The following is a 16210-nucleotide window of genomic DNA, read 5'->3' as shown; positions in this document are numbered from 1 at the left end:
TAACGTTAATTCACTTACTCACACATCCATGCGAAGTCGGTAAAAGGCCTGCCCTTTTTTCCGATGGCATGGGCATTACGAAAAAGAAGCTGCATCTTCTCTAATTCAGCCGTCTTCAGTAAAGCGAGGCTTCTCCCAGCAAGGCTCTCTTCAATGCTACCCGTCTTGTCTGTTTTAATCCTGAGGCTCTCCTGGTGACTTCGGGCACTCTCATGGTCCTTTACTGCCTCAACTTTAAAATTATTTGTTCCCACCACGAAACTGTTCGTTTTGTTTTTTTCTTTTGCGTACATGCGACAATCCTTACAAAACATGACGACATTTTCATTATCAAATACAAGCCATTCACGACCTGTCAGCCATTTGGCATTAAATTTTCTTTTCTTCCTTTCTCTGTCCTCATCCCTTGCCTCATTTCTCTTCTCAGACACAGAAGTCTGTCCCAACCACCGCCGCATTCCGTTTAATCTTAAACTTCAGTTTACCAGTAATAGCTAACTAAACTCGCTCCTTCTTCAGTACTTTCCTTGTTTTTTTTGTGGATGCGCTTTGTTCGTTTCCATGGTTTCTCGCGCTGGTTTCAGCGCAAACTACGCGCAGCCAATGGGCGTATGAAACATCATTACGTAACATTACGGCACAGTGTTCATAGGAAATGTAGGAAGTACTGCCAAGGGGATATGACCGAGATCGGAGCTTTATGTATCATGCATGCAATGCCTTATGCATCACCGGCCAAACTGGCTAGTGAGTTTTTATTAACACCCGCCAAAATTAATTTTAACCCGCATTTGGCGGGTGTTAATTTAGAACCCTGATTATAATAACAAAGTACCCAAAAGAACAAAAGATGTAACCAAGAAAATATAGTACTCAGTCAAAAGTTTATTTATTTATTACAAATATATATTAAAATGTTAAACAATATACAAATAGACATACTTTAGTAACCATATTGTGCTCAAATAAACATACTTTAGTAACCATATTGTGCTCTTCTTTCAAAAATTGCTCAATTCACTTCTTACAGCTATCTATACAGATAAATGGCATATCAAAGCTTGCTCAGCTGGTGCTATCTAAAATGACACTATAGGGTTATTATCCTGTTGTGTGTTGTTCTCCAGATACGCTTGGAGCTTCCTGATCAGACTGGTCAGTATGTTGGTTTCCGACGACCCCTACACTGAAGATGGCATGCAATCACGTCCTCCTTTGAAGGTCTCTCAAACTGTGATGCCAGGGCCATTGGAATCAGGGTTTCCTTCAGCTTATCTTCAAATACCTCATCAAACACAAGCCTGATCACATCATCCACATAACTGTAAAAATATTGCAGTCAATAAATCTTTTGTTTTGATCATTTATTTCCCTGCTTCATACATTAAGTTTTTATTTATGAATATATTTGAAATAAAAAACATTACTGCTTACAGTATGTCGCTTCTGTTTTTTGGGATCATAACCATGTACTTTCCCTCTCCTGCTTTTGTTACGGCTTGGTGACATTGTAATGGATGGCTGCAAGGTACAACCTGTAAAAATATAAACAAGCAATACATTTATTGTAAAAGTAAATACTACTTTATTTAACACAGTTACTAAAATACTTAAATACCTGCACAGCATTCCAATAAATGGGAAAATCACATTTTTGATGCAAATCTGAAATCTCAGGCTACGGACGACAAAGGCATCCACTGATGATGGTGATGGAAACATTGTGAAACGACGCTACTGCCTGGGTTGCTATGATTATGCAGAGGAAAAAAAACTTCATCATCAGTTATACATTTAAGACTGGTAGTGGTATCACTAGCTAAATACATCATATGTGTTACATACCTTTTCTCCTCATATGCCAGTCTGACTCCTTGTACTGTATGTAATGACATTAGCAACACACATCAGTGTTTCCCATACATAGGCTCTACTTGGGCGCTGCGCCCAGGTAAATTGCGACCCGCCCAAGTAAAAAAAAATCACTTTACGAATTTCCGTATTTCTGAACTCGACTGGATGACCCGTGTTTTGGAGAGAGAGAGAGCGCGCGAAAGAGAGAGCGAGAGAGAGAGAGCGCGAGAGAGAGGTGGGGGTCGGGTGACCGTGAAGATGATGCACGCGTCATAAACTCATCATCCAGCGCGGCAAACTGGATCAACTGCAGCAGCACATACGGAGCAGCCAGGGAACACAATGCGACCAAAATGGTCGCATATGCTTATGTGCATATGTGTTTACAGCATCTAAGTTGGCTTCATTTTGCGTGCAAGCACGTTGTGTCTCTCCGGTTGAGTGTCCGTTCACGTGCTCTCTGTTTCTCAATGAATTGGGCGCGACGCGAAGCAACCTCAGTGCAACATTGTATCCTTTCATGTTTCTGAACTTGTGCAGAGTTTTACCATTAACGTTAGAGGTCTTTCTTCACTGAGGACGCGGGACCCGTACGGTTCCGGGTTTATATTTTAAATGGTCAGATGGGTCCGGGTCGGTCCTAGTTCATTACTTCGGGTCCCAAGTCTGATTAATATTGTGTGTAAAACCCGAGTCGATCGGAGAACGGCCGTGAGCGCTACCGCGCTAAAGCTCGAGTGCTGTTTTAGCGTGCCTCCGGTTTCTATGGCGATAGCAACTGGCTCTTGTCACGACCACGCGCCGCTTCATTTTCTTTATCCCATTTTTTAATAGTCTTACTATTAATAGACAATATCTTTACTAAAATCTAAACAGTTTGCACAGAGATTGTAGCAAAAAGCAGTGCTAATACTGAATGAGCAAAGCTCTAGCTGACTCAGGGTATAAAAAACGCAAAGCTGTAATGTAAAGTCTGTCATCGGGACAGCACAGCAAGTAGACTTTTAAATCTGAAATAATTAGTGGATTAAGCCTTTTTTAATCGGCAAAAGAGAAATAGAAAGCAGAAGCAGTAAAAGTGCCTATCTTATAGAAGTTATTACCATTATAACATCAGTCACATTTATAATCTATAGACCTGCACTGTCTATATAGGCTATAGTATACATAGTATTGTATATAATTGAGTTTGATAAAAGGGGTCATCAAATTGCTTCATATATCAGTGCAAAAACATCAAGTTTTTTCGTAGTGCTTTGACAAACAGTGTCAGCTTTGTTTATGGCAAAAAAAGTTTGGGGTGGTTAGATTAATGAACTATAATGTGAAATTAATATGAATGTTTTATAAATCAAAGTATTGTGTTGTGTCACACATTATTAGTTCTTTGTTACATGTATAGTAGACCATTTTTTGTCGGTGGATAATAATGATTGCCCTTTTCACCAGCTACCACCACAAGTAAATTTCAGATCTGTGGGAAACACTGCACATGACATGTTTACTTTGTTTCAAAATCTAAGAAAGCTTCAAGTAAAACAAAAGTAAAATACATAAACAAATCATCCGTACTTAGAGTTTCTTAACTTTGATCATGAGAACAAACTTAAACAGTTTAGCTGGTAACTTAGCAAGTTTGTAAACACGTCTAAATCAACATCAAAAAACGATAGTCTGGATAATTCAACATACACGTGGGTAAATATGGTACGTGGTTTATGAAATACAGTATTACAATACAAAAACATTAGCTTGCAAGGTCGCTCTACATGCACACAGGGTAAAGCTCCAGTAACCGGTAACGTAAAAGGCACATAATAAACATGAATACTTACAGCCTGTGATCCAGAAGTGCACAGCAATCCAACTTTCAGGAGGAGACGTCACAAATCCAGCTTCAAATTCGTTATGGTTCATGGAGCAGTCATTGTGAAAACTCTGTAAACATATAAACAACGTCTGACTGGATTCTCCCGGAACCGTATTAAACATGATGTCCTCTGTGGAAGGACATAAAGTGCTATTTTGCCCTCGCATCTAAAGAGACAGCGTCTACTCGAGAGATTTAATCACTTTACACACCCGAAACAGATGGACTCTCAACCTCCGCCATTTCAGCTCTCTCTTCGGAGCTCTCCACCCCCGTCTTTGAGGGTGTACCCAAGCGAAGCAGAGAGAGCTGAACTATGAGAATGTTGGTCTTGTCTACGTCACCAATCCCAGGAAGTAAACTGTTGCCTACATTCCGAGTGTTTTTTGTAGTCCTAGAACGTCTGATCGTTTTCTTTGAGGTATGTACTTTTTGATATCGTTAGGATGTCCTAGTACACACCAACACACAAAAGGATGTTTAAAAACGTGTATCTCATAATAGGGCTCTTTGAGGGTACACAAAGTCAATAATTAACATTCACTGTCTTTTTCGATCTTGTCTCCTAGGTTGGCTGCAGCAATATCATAGAGGCCGGAGGAGAGGGAAGTGTCTGGACCCACTTGCATCAAGTTGGGTCAAAGGGTATCACTCGCACACACCCTGAGATGTGGGAGATGGGTATGGAAATACACCACGAGGCCATTCACATACTTCACTACACTTTCACCCAAAGATCTAGTTATATGGCCTCCTGGAGTAAAACCGGAACCAAATTGTGCAACAAAATATGATGTAAAATAGGCTCTGACCATCTTCCTGTTGTAAACATTTCAGGAGACACACCAGCACGCACATCTTTTCATAACATTACGGCCTGGTATCAACTTTAATCAAAACCAGTAGCAAAAATTGGGAGCATGCGCACTCTCTATGAAAAAAACTACAATGGATTAGATCCAAAAATGTGTTACTCAAAGATCTAGAGCCTGTAATATATAGGTGCACACACACTGAAACAATCAATGCCACATATATGAGTAATATTAAATATAATTTCGATATAACTTCATATATACTGGACAATAACAAACCAAAACGTTTTGTCTGGACTAGCCAGAGAGAAGGTAGATATTGTGTAGAGAAATGTGTTATTGATCCAGATAATTTCACCGGGCCACAGAATTGCTCATGGATAATGAAACATTGTTTTAATTTAACCACTTGTGGATATAGCAAACCAAAAGAATGTCCAAAACTATATACTATTCCTCCTGGTGGACTGATTAAAGAGACTATTAACAAAACATTATTTAATTATGTTAATCTAGTAGACACATGTCTAAAATCATACAACATTTCTAACATCCTATCTGCTTATGTGAATTTACTGTGATAACAATGATAAGACATATGTATGGCTACAGTCATGAATCGATAATTTAATTTCAGACTACGAAAACAGACGCTCAAAACGAGACCTGCTCGGCAGAGGTGTAAATTACTTGAGTAAATGTACTTCGTTACTGTACTTAAGTATTTTTTGGGCTACTTTGTACTTGTACTGAGTATCAAAAATATAGGCAACTTTTACCCTCTACTCAATTACATTTTGATTGGGTATTTGTACTCTTTACTCCACTACATTTGAAATGACACTTAACGTTACTCGCTACATTGTTTATTTGTCAAATAAAAACGAGACGAAAGTGTCAGAGGGTGATGATGGATAGAATCTGTGGTCGCAAGGTTACACGCACACACACAACTGAGGGACTTCATTTGGCGCTGCGCAGAGCAATCGTATGAAATCAAAGTACTGCGAGAGCGAATCAAATGCATATGGAGAAGTCTGGTCTCGCGGTACTTTGATGTCAAACGCTGAATGACTTTCGTTGAGCCACCGTAGCGGGACATCTGCGTGCTGCGTATGTCATAAACTGTAGAGAAAAGTTTGCGTCTGGTCTGAGAGAAGAGATAAAGAGCAAACATATGGATGCATATCACATTTGCTTCAGTCAAGGGACCCTTTGTTAAACATGTGATGCTACAATCAAAACAAAAGAGATGCGCGATTGCAGGAGGGTCATCCCGCAACTCAAAGGCAAGCACAAATGTTTATATACTCTGATGCTACTTTATCAGCTAACCTGAGCTGCTACATAACTTGATATAACTTACTATATAAGCCAAAATAAACTAGCAAGGTCCTGTACTGATTGCCTGAGTAACTTAAGTACATTATAAGATTGATAATAAGTGTACAATTTCACTGTCCTCACATTTAATCAAGTATGCTGTAATGTATTTACTGTAAAGAGGGATGCATGACGGAAGAAATGTAGTGCACTTAATGTGAGATAGTGGAGTTACGTACTACATGTGTTTACAATTAATCTTTCAAATGAACAACTTCACGTTTTTAATATGCATAATCATATTTCTGTTAGTGTAATTTTAGTTTACTGGAATTTTTTAAATATTAAAATGATATATTTTTTAGGATAGGCCTATATAAGAATATTTGGTAACACTTTACAATAAGGTTCATTAGTTAACAGTAGTTAATGTATTAACCAACTTGAACAAACCATGAGCAATACATTTGTTACATTATTTATTCATCTTTGTTAATGTTAGTTAATAAAAATTTAAGCTTTAATTGTTTGTTCATGTTAGTTCAGAGTGCATTAACTAATGTTAACAAGATTTTAATAAAGTATTAGTAATTGTTGAAATTAACATTAACAATGATTAATAAATGCTGTAAGTGCAGTTCATTATTAGTTCATGTAAACTAATATAGCTAACTAATGTTAACTAATGAATCTTATTGTAAAGTGTTACCATATATTTATATCACAAAGTTAGGCTATATATTTTTCAGCATGGCACATTCAAGTACACAATGACACTAGACTAAAATTAAATGGGTTTAAATTTAATTTAATGTAGATTTCTAGACTAAAATCTCATGGCATTTAGTTGAATAAAATTAGACTAAAACGAAATCAATTCAGATGACAAAAATATGACTAAAACTAAATAAAATTTTAGTCAAAAGACTATGACTATGTTTAATCTGTGTTTGTTCTGCCAGGTCAAAATTTTGTGGTGCTTGATTTCTTTCTTATATTAGGAAATAAAACCTCATAAATCAACTTTCTTAGTTTTCACTGACCTACAATGTCTCTTTGTGTTGAGGACTAGTTCATCTTTGAGCCAACATTCAGTACGAGTAAAAATACTTGAGTACTTTTAAATTGGGTTACTTTAATACTTTTACTCAAGTTGTATTTAAATTGGTGACTTGTAACTTGTAGTGGAGTAATTTTTACAGTAAGGAATTTGTACTTTTACTCAAGTATGGCTTTCAGCTACTCTTTACACCTCTGCTGCTCGGAAACATAGGAGATCTCTTCGGCTCAGTTAATTTCATTGCCAACGACTACAAAATAACCAAACAATCTCAATTCTCAACAAGGATGACAGACCAGGTGGCCACTGGTTTTCAATATCTTACAAATAGTAATGAAAACATTATCAAAGCGGTTCGATCCAAAGTGCAGGTGCTTCTTCAATCATACCCGTTCCATCGAACGTGACTTAGCCTGCCGGTTATATGCACAAGACTTGTTTACTGCTGCTAGACAGGATCTTAGGTCTCCGTTTACACAAAACACCCAGACATGTTTTAAAAGATCTCAAAGACATTTTGGACTTACACAAATGGTATGAATCAGAAAAAAATGAAAATTCTGGTACTCTGAAATGTTATCTGCTATTATGATGTACACTGGAAATGAATGCAATAGATGCATTGGGTTTTTTGTCACCTTTCCTTTACTACACCCAGATCAAGTTTATCTAAATTCAACTACTATTCGTTCAATTGGTACAGTAGTACAAAAATCAGGTAATAAAATGGGACCACCTCACTGGATACATGACCTTAAAGGGCTCTGAGACCTTATTTACAAGTCGCACTTGCTGCCATGAAACGCAAAGTTATATTGTCTGTACGTGTAATACCTTGCAACCCTTTTCCTCCAATGACAGCAAACTTATAATTGTTGAATCACTAGATGGGTATGCTGACGCGATTCAAGTGTCTCACACACGCAAGATGAATTCCTCCACTTATGGATGGTTAATCTGTCCTGCTAACCATTAATTTCATCTAGAAGTAACAGAGGACTTCTCAATTGGTCAGATTAATGTCCTTGAAAGGATGCCGTTAGATGCTGAGGTCTCCCCTTGGTGGGATGACACTTTTTATGAACAAGGAACACAGGCCCTGATTGACACATTGGATTAGTTGCAAAGGACAGACTCACAGACTGAGTATCACCTCTCACAAGGCCAGGTGAAAACAAACCTGGCTCAAAAGACTGCAACAATTCTGTCCAGCTCATCCACTCGTTCAGCACTGAATGCCTACACATAGTGGGAGTGGATACTTCTCGGATGCGCTGTTGGTAGCGCACTTATTTTTGTGTACTCTGTTTCAATGTTGTTTTAGATATCTCATCACATCGTTAAAGACATCTACAAACATTGCCCTGGCTTTCAGCCTGCTGCAGGTGCCGACACTACAAAGACTTCACTGACCATGCAGGAACCCCTGTAATTAACCCACGCGGTCAAAGGGGGAAATTGTAAGATTTGCGGTAATATCCTGACCAAAAGGCACCCCTCCCTGAGGGACACAGCAGGGCGTTCTACAGGGGCTTGAGACAACAAGGACCTTCAAGGAGATATCTTTACATCACTACAGGTTTCCTCCAGAGCTCACAGCAAGGGAGCCGAGAGCCCACAACACCTCCCTTGAGAACCAGAACATTCCACAGAACTCAGTGGACTCCAACAGTGTCACATTTGGTTTTCAAACACCACATCCTTATGCAGATTGTAACCCTGCAGCCAAAAGGTCTAACCCCCTGCCCCTCCTTTCTCTCCTTTCACTCTTGACATGGGACATTCTAAGGTTCACTAAATGATTATGTGAAAAGTTATATCACACTCAAATTACAATTTGCTATTTGGTTGAATTGACTTTCGAATTATTGGTTGAATTGACTTTTGAATTATTGTGTTGTTTATCTGGTTAATAAATGATACATTTATATTCATTCTATTTCGCCATGTATTATTGACTCATCTAAGTTACTATAAAGTATTACGATATCTTTTGTCACCATTAACGACGACGGGGTATAAAGTCATGCTGATTGTCTATACCGCTAACTAAGATGTCCAGCAATTACATTACTATAGGCAGGCTATAAGCCTGGACCTCTGATCATAGTCCTTATTTTGATTAAGTTGTTGTATGGCATATGATTCGCTATACCAGGTTAGACGGTGCTCTGATCATAGTTTGAATTCTATATTAAGTTGTATATAGGTAGTTGGCTGGGGTCGCATAAGTATTTTTAATAAGAGCACGGAACCATGAGGCAGTTGCTTCAACCATTTCCTCTGATTAACAGATAGACTAAATTATTTAACCCTAACTAAGTTGTGTGTACACATTAGACGGCGCTAATTTGGACCTGTTATCATCGGATAAGCGATGATCAAGTTGTACATAGATGATAAAGTTGTACATAGATGATTACAGTGGCCGATGTTGCCAGACCTCTACTGTGGTCGAGCTTTATTATGTTTAATAATAAACTAAATGTTTTCAGAATACGCACAACGGCCTGATTCCCTTCACTGAGAGTGAACTTTCCATTTTATATGACTAAAACTGGATGCTCTCCCCATGGTAAAATCATTGTACTTTTTCGTAAATGCTCAATTATAAATGATGCTCATTTACAAATCAGAAGTAATGGTAGCGCATCTTGCGGTCAAGTGCACGTTATGAAACGGAGCCCGCGCGACCGTCGACTTCAAATGATTAAGCTAATGCATTATTTCATTATTTGCACATCTACCCTGACCAGTTTACCTTAGCGGGTCAGACGTCTTGACTCTCCGTTGAAAAAGATGGTCAGAAACTGCGGGTGGAGGAAGGAGATCACGCTGGATTTTGTGATTCCATCGATAGCAGACTCTTGTTACTGATTGGCCATACGACTTGTCAATCATCCCCACTTTCTATGTGGTGGATGACCCCAGTGCTATGATTGGACATATTTTTCTTTTTTCTGTTGCTTCTTTTGAGTACTTCGCGTGGCAAAGGGCTTCATCAGATTTTTGCGTAGTTTAGAGTGACAAATCGTACCACCGTACTTTGAGGTCGAAATGAGTACCTGCTACGCAAAATGCGTACAGGTTGGCAGGTCTGTGTCAGAAATCCTCAAAACATTCTATTTTTTATTGATTCAGTTATAGGAAATATCAAATAAACACAGTATTAAAACAGACAATCAAAATACATGGAAATACAATATGCTTAACCCTATAAGACAGCAAGTGTTGGTGCCCAGTGTTGGTGCTATATCAACACAAAGGTAAGGAGTCCCATTTATATTTTGCATGTTGTCATCTGGACTTCTGTAACAAAATACTATATTTATGATGCTATAGCCTCTGTATCTCAAAACAGAGACCATACACTGATGCTAAACCCGTAGACCTTTTAAACAATGTATAGTAATGTTAATATTATTCATGTTTGTAGACAATAGGATATATAGATATTGTTAGCAGCATTAAAAAAAAACTGATGTCTTTCCGCCCCCAAGCTAGTGCGCGTCGAGAGGATATCACACCAATATGTGTAGTTAGTATTTTATGTAGTTCTATCAGTTTTTTTTATTTTTACATAAAATCCACTAATATGGGAATATTAGTATGGTCAGCTGTTGATATGTGCCTTGTTAACATGTTTTACACTTTCTGCAACTGTAAAGCTTTAAAATGCATCACACTGTGTACAGTAGGTATGTAAGCGTAATGTTTGTGCATGTTTATAATATGTGACCCGTTACGGAAACCAGTGACACAAGTCGGCAGCACAAGTTTCGAGATAATGAGAAACAAAGTTTTTCAAAATTTTTGATTTTCGTTTTATTGCAGAATCTGTTAGTTGAGATCACGAAGAAGCCTCTCCATGTTTGAGATAGCAGTTTTTGTATATTTAAAAGCGTACATTTTGCGATTGAAATCAGCTTGATTTTCCGGAGATTCTAGCGTGCAGCAGGGGGTGTCATTGTCTGTGTGTATATTTACATACTGTATAAGTGGCTTGTGTTTTCGCCCCCGCCCCCAAAGCGAACAGTGTGACTACTAAATAAGGATAGTTCACCCAAAAATGAAAATAATGTAATTGATGACTTACCCTTATGTCGTTCTAAACTCGGAAGTCCTCCGTTCATCTTCGGAACACAGTTTAAGAAGTTTTAACGTTAGATTTAGTCCGAGAGCTTTCTGTCCCCTTCATTGAAAATCTATGTACAGTTTCCATGTCCAGAAAGGTAATAAAAACATCATCAAAGTTATCCATGTGACATCAGTGGGTCAGTAAGAATGTATTGAAGCATCCAAAATACATTTTGGTCCAAAAATAGCAAGAATTACGACTTTATTCAGCAGTGTCTTCTCTTCCGGCTCGAGCGTGAATTCTGTGACTGTAGTGACGCGGCTGCCCTGTTCCTCAGACATGTTTGCTAAGGTTTTTTTCCAAACTTATAGCGTGCGTCAGATCCGACTCGTGTCCCTACTTTCCGTGACTGGTCACATACAGTTGACTGTGTGCTGTGTATATAACTTGTGCCTGCTTGATTTATAATATACACAAAAAAAAGAGATCACTTAATTATTATCAATCCCTGAACACATTAATATATGGATTTTATTAATAAATTAATTTATTGCATTTAATTTAAAGGGGCTGTGAATTTGTCGATTTTATTGTTTTATACTGTTGTCTGAGGTCTACTTATGTTCGCGTTGTTTTTACATTCAAAAACATCAAAAACAATAGCCGTGTTTGCACTATCGCGCCTCAAGCGGGCGTGCTAGTGCCTGCCGCGGCCTGTCGCGTTTGCTTCGTCACTTCCGGGGCATGATCGTGCTTCGCGGGTGCTTCGTTGGGGCTTAAGGCCCGGCTTTTCTGGCCCGCCAAATACCTTGGGCCAGACAAGGCCAGGTAGGGCTTAAGGCGTGGTTAAGGTCAGAGGCAGAGTTTGTTTGAGTCAGGTAAAAGCGTCTGTGGCAAGATGGTCAGTTTCATATGTCGCTATCTTTACATTTCAATGATGGAAAACCGACAGTACTGGTCTGCTGAACACACCAGAGCTCTTTAAACCATATGGGCAGAAGATAATGTGCAACGGCAGTTTGACGGAGTATGCAGAAACGAGGATGTAATGAAATATATCGTCGCCGAACTTGCAAAAATAAACATCCAACGCACCACGAGCCAGGTACGGGAGAAACTGAAAAAACTGTGGCCGCAATATAAATCTGTTAAAATACACAACGGACGGAGCGGTGCACAGTGGAAAACCTTTCCATGGTTTGATTTAATGGACGAAGTTCTGGGGCATCGGCCATCTGTTAGTGGAGAGACGACCCGTAATTCGATGCCAAGTACAGTCGGTAAGTTATTTTAGTTTGCAAAGTACCGAACGCTTGCATACAGACGTACTGTTAAGTTTTAAAAAAATAACTCAACGTTACATGTGTTTGTTTTTTTAAGATACGACAGAGTTGTCTTCCCAGATTGACTTTTTTGACTCGGAGGTTGAGTCTGGACCGTCAACACCAGCACTGCAAACGTCCACGCCTAGTATGTTATTTAGTTTGCACGAAAGGACTGCTTTTGGGTCGTTACTATAGCAAGCATAATAATGTTCCTCGTTTTTTGTTTGTTATAGAGAGAAACGAAGCTGTAGTAGAGGTGTCAGGAATCAGAGGAGGATCAGATCATATTCCAGATCTAACCAGACCAGGGGCCCGTTTCAGAAAGGTAGTTAAGTGAAAACTCTGAGTTTGTTAACCCTGAAATAAGGGAAACTCTTGAGTTTTCTGTTTCAAAAAGGGAGGTAGGTTAAACCTGAGACAGCGGGGTAAGTCAAGCCTGTTTCAGAAGGAGAGGTAACTTATACTCGAGTCTGTTTCCGGGGTAACTTACTCTGTGAACCTAACCTGGTCGGGAGCAGGTTTTATCCTGTAAACTCAGAGTTTATGGCAGTCTCCTCCCCATTTTTAAAGGAGAAGCTGTGTTTAATTTGTTAGTTGCTTTAGTACATTAATTCATTGTGCACATTTTTATTATTAAAACAGTAAATTGAAAAAGCTAAATTGTAAAGCTAATATGATATACTTAGGTGCATAGATCGCCTTAGTGACTAACATGTCATGTACTTTTATAGAGAATCCTGCAGATGATGATGTTGCATTCATTTGTAGAAAGTTAGATTTATGTCGCGAGAGGATTTTGAGACCCCGAGTGTTTTTTTGTCATATCCACTTACGTTTATGTGAGCGAAATTATTATTTTTTGCGGTCATTTTAGAAATAAATATACTTACGTCACTAATATCAGTCTTTGTGGTGCTCTTACATCTAAACAGTTTCCTTGACATTTCGTATGTATTCACTCGTCATTATCGCTGGTCTAGTGGGTAGTGCTGTGCGCAGTAGTTAGGGCAGACGTACTATCGGCGATCTGAGTTCGAATCCCGGCTCAGCGAATATCTGTTTTATTCATAACAAACATTTGTAAAGTTCGTAGCCTTATATGCCAACGTATTATGCTTAATTTCATTTTTAGCTGAGTTGCTGTCATATTTTGGTCCATGGGATTGGATCTGCATGAAAATTAATATAATAACGTACAGTCCTCAGTTTATTTACTTCTGATATTTTAACTGTGATAAAAAATTAAATGTACGCATTTACTAGAGTAGCAATTTCCAAAAACAACTCTTTTCTTTAAAATGCTCGTAGTTGCTGTACACTTGCAGTAACACTTTCAGTTTTAGTTGTATAAAGTATTAATACCTCTTTGTCACGTGCTGTTGCCATGGTAAATCGTAATATCTGAGCTCCTTTGATGATGGCTTTTCATTGTGGCTGTGCACGCGCTTAACTCAGAGTCAACCAACTCAGAGTTGATTGAACTAACTCAGATCAACTGTTCTGTAACCGAAAACTCAGAGTTTCCTATCTCAGAGTAAGTCAACTCAGAGTTGGTTGAACCTCCTTATTGAAACGGGCCCCAGGTAAATTTTACTTGCTAACATACCTGGCCCATACAGAAATGTGCTATATTATAGAACCTGCTTTTATTAAATGTCTGACACAAACACATGTAAGTAAGATCTGAGGCTACAATGTACAAATGAAAAATTAAAGATGCGTAGAGAAGAGATGGAGGTTGATGCACAACTTGTGGGGCGTGAGGAGATGGCACGAAGGCAGAAAGACTCTGAGGCGTTTGCTCTAGTCCTTGCGAATTTGGCTGCAGCACTGCTCCAGAAGTAAAGCAACATATTTCTGGAGTTGGACATTGTTTTAGCAATTACTTTTTTTTTTCAAAGCATCTTCATTTTGTGTTGTTAAAGCCCTTTTTTAAAGTAAATATTTTGTTTTGACTTGGCTCTTTGTAAAGCACCTAACTTATGTTTGTGATTTTGTTTATGGCATCTTGTCAGTTTTCCTTGCACTAAATGATACATTTCATATGTAAATAAATGAGTACTTTTTTATCTGTTTTTACTGTGTGTGTATGTGTTGTGCTTTTATAAATAGTGGGAGTTCATACAGAAACAGGTGCCCATATTTGTAATATACCAGCAAATTAGCAAAATGCAGAGTAAATCAAAAGTGTTAAAGGCAAAAATCATAGATAAAAATAAACATTACAAAAGCAAACAATAGCAGTACTGTAACAATATATGTATAGAATACACATGTATGACACAAATTGTCTAGATTCAGTTTAAAAAAAAATGGAGCGATCTGTAAATGAAACAGTTATACTGTTATTTTTTAAAGAAAGAGTACGTGTAAGCATTGCATACTGATGGGCACACTGTACCCATTGTTGTCTGATAATGAGTGTTGTTTATAAAGATAAAATTAAAATCCTATTATATAATCAGGAAGTTTTTGGCCTAGACAAAGATGTTTATTGCTGGTTACATTAGGAAATGGTTGTCTGCAGGTGAGTGTTGGTTTTAAAGATGAAAATAAACTATTCAACAATCAGGAAGTTTTTGGTCTAGACATAGATGTTTATTGATGGGTACATTAGGAAATGGTTGTCTGCAGGTGAGTGTTGTTTTTAAAGATGAAAAACTATTCAACAATCAGGAACTTTTTGGTCTAGACATAGATGTTTATTGCTGGGTACATTAGGAAATGGTTGTCTGCAGGTGAGTGTTGGTTTTAAAGATGAAAATAAACTATGGGTACATCAGGAAATTTTAAAATATTACAAGTTTGAATAGTAAAAAAACATAATCACATCAAATTACATGTTCTGCTGCTGCAGGAAAAACTGTTGCAGAGCATTTCTTACATCACAATTTTCATTGGCAACATTAAAAGGTTGTCGTGTATGGTTCTCAGTAACATTACCACCCCACTCTTGCACAAATCTGTCCATGTTTACTTCACATAGGTTATGCAGTGTACAGCATGTCTCCACCATATTTACAACAACATTTACATCACAATCATTTCTCTTGCTGAGACACCTCCATCTTACTTTCAGTCTCCCAAAAGCATGTTCAATAACACAACGGGCACGGCTTGTTCTCATGTTGTACAATTCTTTGCTTTCTGTAAGCCTGACAGTGTCTGGATATGGTTTTAATAACCATTTCTGCAAGGGGTATGCTGAGTCACCAAGAATGAAGTAGCCAACATAAGTTTCACATATGTTTTTTACTCTAGACGAAAAAACATTGCTGGTTATGGCCCAAGTCCAAAGGTGTGACTTTTTGAGGACGCTGGCATCATGTTCCCTCCCTGGCTGTCCAATATTCAAATCCCAGAACATACCTTTGCCATCCACAACAGCTTGCAAAATTATGGAGTGATATCCTTTTCTGTTATGAAAATCGGATTGAAACTGTGGAGGTTTAAGTATAGGAATATGAGAACCGTCTATCGCTCCCACACACTGAGGAATTCCAAACTGCTTCTCAAAATATTGTGCCAACTCTGCCAATCTGGTCGGATCAGGTGTCTGGACAAATTTTGGCCTAAGTACTGAAATCACGGCTTTGCAGAAGTCGTGCACAATATGACAAACAGATGTCCGGCTGAAAGCAAACAGGTTAGCAACTGTCCTGTATTCTGTAGTCGATGCAAGTTTATATAATGCAATGGCTACACGTTTCTCCAGAGGTATGCATAGACGAAATGATGTATCTTGTCGCTGTAGTATAGGTTTCAGTGTTGTACAGATGTATCAAAATGTTTCTCTTGAAACTCTGAAGTCCTCTAGCCACTGGTCATCTGTACATCTCTGAGCAGTTATCTCCTACCAGTCACTTTTCCGAGGATGGACCAACA

At 38.3% G+C, this 16210-nt stretch overlaps 1 pseudogene; it reads left to right on the top strand.

Annotated features, from left to right (window-relative positions):
* The first annotated feature begins 680 nt into the window (after positions 1-680).
* Positions 681-8334, top strand: LOC135736245 (uncharacterized; annotated as a pseudogene).
* Positions 8335-16210: the final 7876 nt, after the last annotated feature.

Source organism: Paramisgurnus dabryanus, chromosome 2 (genome assembly GCF_030506205.2).
Source record: "Paramisgurnus dabryanus chromosome 2, PD_genome_1.1, whole genome shotgun sequence".
Classification (NCBI taxonomy): Eukaryota; Metazoa; Chordata; class Actinopteri; order Cypriniformes; family Cobitidae; genus Paramisgurnus; species Paramisgurnus dabryanus.
This window is presented reverse-complemented; position numbering and strand designations above follow the sequence as displayed.